This window comes from Aulonocara stuartgranti (genome assembly GCF_965226115.1).
Source record: "Aulonocara stuartgranti genome assembly, chromosome: 3".
NCBI classification, from domain to species: Eukaryota; Metazoa; Chordata; class Actinopteri; order Cichliformes; family Cichlidae; genus Aulonocara; species Aulonocara stuartgranti.
Window position 1 is genome coordinate 38,629,211 of NC_138941.1, and position 5,416 is coordinate 38,634,626.

At 39.5% G+C, this 5,416-nt stretch overlaps 1 long non-coding RNA gene across 1 annotated transcript; it reads right to left on the reverse strand.

Annotated features, from left to right (window-relative positions):
- Window positions 1-626: 626 nt before the first annotated feature.
- On the reverse strand, window positions 627-1,559 carry LOC309696934. Its single transcript, XR_014273704.1, has 3 exons — window positions 1,011-1,559; window positions 807-924; window positions 627-676 (listed from the first exon to the last, which is right to left on the reverse strand). It is a non-coding gene; the product is annotated as an uncharacterized lncRNA (long non-coding RNA).
- Between the last annotated feature and the right edge of the window lie 3,857 nt (window positions 1,560-5,416).

Genomic DNA, 5,416 nt, shown 5'->3' on the forward strand with positions numbered 1-5,416 from the left:
TCAACTACCCTATGTTGGTAACCAGGCCTCACGCTTCATGTTCATGAATCTCAAGTGCTCTACTAACCTTGTAATCTCATGTTCTAGTTACTCCAGGAAAACTCCATCATACTGAACTAGTGATGGGCAGATGAAGCCCCATGAAGCACTGAAGCTTTTCATCCAATTGGTTCACCCCAACGCGAAGCTTCATGAAGCTTCATTTGCTCTAGCAGGACACCTACTGGACGTAGAAATAATAGCTGGCATGAATTTGAAGAGTGTGGCATTTTGCACACAGCCTGTAAATGTCAACAACAAAAGGAGTGTGTAAAACATCTATATTGTAGTGATGGCAGCATACTGTGTATATTTATACTGGCAGTATGGAAAATGATCATTTGGAAATGCTTAAAATGGAAATGATCATTTACTGTGAGGTGAGGTGCGGTTGGGGTGTGGACAGTGGTTGTGCTTTTGTAACGTTGAGGTATGGACAGCTATACACTGCCTGTTCACATTTTATTCTGTAAAAACTAAATTTTCACTGCTTTTACGACCTTTTTAGTGGGGAGAACATAGCTAGGATTTAATGATTTAACAAATCTTTTGAATCTTTTGTCCTCCACAATGCTAAATGGCTGTGAGTCCTCAATCACCATGCTGACCAGGTCTTCATCTATTTGAGATTGTTCTCCTGAGGAAAGACAATAAAGATAAAGCACAAATATAAATATCACACACGTAACTTATTGCATTGTATAATATTGTTATATCATTTAGTAACATTACTGCATGCTATATTATCATGACATTTGATGGCTCACCTGGTCTTGCTCCACAATCGGTGTTCCTCTTATTCTCATGCAAAGCTCTGTAGTGCCTAAGCATGGATGAGGTGTTGTTGTTATATCCCAGCTCCCTGGCACATAGCAAACACTTCACCTTGTACAAAAGTCAAGACAGCTCAACATAAATTGTATTGCACCATCAGTATCATGAAAATACATCTTCTGTAGAAATTTACATACCTTGTTGGGAGGAATAAGATCAAAATGTTCCCACACAGGGGAGGACATCCTCCTCTTCTTAGCTGGCTCCATTCTCTCCTGACTTTCTCTCCTCACTCTCATAAACCTCCAAACTGTCTCCAAACTCTCACTAACCGCAACTCTCCATCAAACACCCACATTTTGAATGAAGTCTGAGGGGTTTATATCGCTGTCATAGCTCGCGGCAAAGTTCGAACCACTTCATGAACCAGTCACGTGGTACAGCCGGGCAGCGAGGCTTCGGACGTCATCATTTTCAGCTCCTCCCATAAATGAAGCAAGCCTCGATACGCGCTTCGCGGAAACGCCCCCTCCATTACTCGACACACGCTCCGAAGCCTCGATACAGAACGTCCCATCACTATACTGAACCACTCATCTTGGAAATCTGGTTAACCCGCCAGCTCTCTGAATCATCTCCTTGCCTCACCTGCCTGCCCTCCTGCCCTTACACCACCTCGGGACCTTCACCACTCAGGACAGCTGCCACACACCACCTAACCCACCTGGACCACACCACCTCTCCCTCAACGCTTCCATCTCCCACCTGCACAGTAAGACGAAGATTTTCATAGCTTCCACTCTCTCCAGAACTCCTCATTGGCTACCGCTCTAACACTGCTCTCCTCTCTTCCAGTACTTACCTAATCACCAGCAGCTGCTGTTGCTTCCTTGGACCTGTCCCCTTGCTTGTCCCTCTCCCCTGGCCAAGACCCTCACACCCCATATATCAAGCCTTAAAACAAGTACTAACGTGAACGTCATTTTGGTGTTAGTTAATAAACCTTTGTTAAACCCTTTACTCTGCCTCCGCCTTGGGTTTCCTGCACGTGGGTTTGATTTTTGGTGCTCGGCCTCCGGCCGTTTTGTGACACTATGACTGACTGTTAGCTGATTACAGTTCACCATCAAGTTATACCATTTTCTAATTCAGCCAAATTACCAACCAAAACACTCCAAACACAATTTCCTCTCAAACTGACAGTTGCCACAATTAATAATAGATAACACAAGTCAGAGTTATTTAACAGATGGACAGAACTGTGACAAACTTACAAAACAGCCCCCAGCTTCTCTCCTTCTGAAATTCCTGACAGATTGGCCATTAACAAATTGACACGGCTGCCCAGTAACAACAGAAGAGATGCGACGCGAGGATTTTAAAACACTAATGAAAACATAAGATATTTCGAAAGGTTCAGTGTTCTTGGGGGGAACACTTAATTAACCAGCAGACAAACCTAAAAACACACAGATTAAACCTACCTCCGACTGCTGTGACAATCTCAGAGTGTTTTTAGAAAGAAACACACACACACGCACAGAGTTGTTTATCCAGTGAACAATATTGCAGATGCACTAGACTGGCCAAGCTGTCTGCTGCACAGTTATGGATTTATGCTTCATCACCATGGCATCTCTTTTGCAGTTGATTATAATTCCCAAAAGCCCTTAATTAAACAGTGCATAGCCAAAGCCCTTTTTAAAATAATAACTGTTTATCTCTGAACAACACTGAAGCCAATAGATTTACTGACCAAGTCTCCCAGTGCTGTACTGAGAACCAACAGGCCAAGTACCCCATTAATTGATCAGCCTCAACAAATAATTTGTTCTAATGTCTGCTTACTAGACGCAGTCTTTATTTGCCTGGTGTTTTTATTAAATGGTCTCCTACTGTTTAATCTCTGGGAGGAGTGTGTATTCTCAAGACCATGTTGACTTTGATGACTTTGTTTGGTGTTTTGGTAAGGATGCGGCTGTTTAGCCTCTTCAGGTTGACATTTAGCTAATGTAATTTGGCTGTGAGAATTCCACGCAAGTTTGTTGTTGTAATTAGACAGCATATCTAAGTTTCAACTTGAGTTCTTAAATGCCCATAAAAACATAAAAGCTTTTTAGTTACTATCGTTTTATAAAAACAATGTAATGTATATTAAAAGTTCATAAATAGGTTTGATTGTTATCTGGTTCCAGGAAATTATTATTGATATTAAACAGGTTTATCTTTCAAAGCTTTCAACCAGTTCTGTTCATTTTAATGTATCCTGCCCTTTTTTCCGGCTTTAATTGTGGATATTTGCTTGAAACCACATTAGGCATTTTAAATTTTCAGTTACACACATTACCTTTAGCGGATTGATATTTCACCTAATCCTGTAGGTATTGATTCAGTAAATATAGTGGTTTTGCAATGCTACTTCTCTCTTCTTCTACTCTGTGGACTCTGACCACAGGGACCATCTTGCTGGAAGGGTATGCTCTTTTCACTTTCCAGTATGCATTTATAATTATCCTACAAACGTACAATTGCAACCGCTAATTTGGTGCCATGGGTATATGATATGAAACGTGCACTCATTCTTCTAGTAATATTAGCCGTAGCAAGCTAAGGGTTTATGAGAATCGATGTAAGAAATTGAAGCCCAGCAAGGAAACATTTACTACAGTGGGCCCAGGCATAACAACTCTGAACACAATAACAAGGCTCATGTTTGATTAATGAAAAACAATTATATAGATATTAAATAGTTGGCTTATGATATATATCATCTGGTAGTCTGCATATAAACCATTACAAGGTGGAAAACCTTTTGAATGCTTTATTGTATTGTGGCAGTATGCAAAACAAACAGCCGCCACAGATAGACATTCAGTTCTGGCTAAAAAATGGTCAAACCAACAGACATCACTAGGCCAGGGTATAAATGGAGTAGCCCATAATGTTTTTAACTCAAACTTGCAAATTAGCCTAACGTGACATTTAGCTAGTTTATCTCAAGCAGTGGAAGTGATTTTGGGGAGAAAATAACGAACAGCTGCAGAATAGACAGGAACCAAAACATAAGAAGTGCAGCAAGACACGCTCAAAAGAAGCAGAGGAAGAAAGGGGGGAAAAGATGCAAGGTCCTGTGTTATCTAATCACATGATTTATTTAATCCTGTAGAATCATGTTTGCTATTATATGTTTACAGTACCTGTTCCGTCACATTATTGTCCCTCCTAAATCAATTCCATTGTTTTTTATGCAACTTCTGTTATGGTTTGTGTGCTTTTGCAGTATTTTTGAGTTTGGTTCTGTTTCAAGTTGCAGTATATTCTTTAGGCAGGCTATCAGTCAAAAAAAATGTATGGCTCAATTTTGCTGTTCATCAATTTGGGTCTTGGATCTTTAGTTTCATACCTTGAACTTTTTGCTTTTGCATCTCTAAACATCACTGAATCAGCACCATCTGGCCTTATAGTATTTTACTTTGCATGTTGCTGTGGAAACTAGAAAACGAGAATGCTAAACTAACCTTGGTTACTTAAGCAGCAGACCTTGCAGTGGCTGATCCTGTGGCCTATGATCATTAGTGGCATCCACTTTTTGTATTATTTGAATTGATTTCATTGGGTTCTTCTTTGTCTCTGTGTGTGACTTTCTTTTCTGCAGAATATACACTTTCTAATATACATTTTACTTCAAGAAAAAGATAATTACTTGGGAGCAATAAGATTAGTTTTCAAAACTGCCTTGTTTTGAAGCACTCTTTATATTTAGGATACATTTTGGTAATATGTGGAACTAATTTTCATGCTAAACATTCAACACTGTTGTATTCAAAGTTAAACTTAATTCAACTATGACCCCCAGGTTCACCGTTCTTCTGCACTTAAACAATAACAGGAGGCATACAATGTAAAGAAGTAACACTTCTCCTTTATTACTGTATAAAATCATTTTATGCTGTTGTATTTAGGACAGTTTTCCAGAAATGATCCAAACATGTTTGAAGATTTTGGTGTGTCATGCAAGCTCTGCCAAATATAGGCTCCGAGATGAGCTACAAGAAGGACATTTTGTCTTTATTGCTGACTCAATTCAGAGCACTTTAGTCAATTCATAAAAAGCTCCAACAATACAATATACAATACTTTGGGGTCACATTTTATTAAATTGAGCATACAAAATGTTGCTGTGTGTGTTTGAGATGCCAGCATTGTATTGATTGTTGCTACAAAGCAACCTCACAAATCAAGCAAGGAAAGAAACCCAACTAATGTACATCCATTGTGCTCTGAGCTGTTTCAGCACCATGGACAGCGTCCCACCAACAGCTACTGTAAACGTCATCGTGTTTCTCCGCAATAGTTTTTGTTGTTTTTGCTATTTTCAATTGACACATAAAGCTTAAACAGAGGGAGCAAAAATCCCACTAGAATAATTAGTAGTTATGAAAATTTAATGAAGTTACTGCTGTTGTGCCAGGTGTGCAAATGTGTGCAACTCTCTTGCTATGGGGGATACTGTGGATTGTGCTTATGTACAATGACCCTGTAAAAGTATTTAATGAGAAAGACTCATGCAAACAGCTCGAAGCAACAAACGCAACTTCGGGTC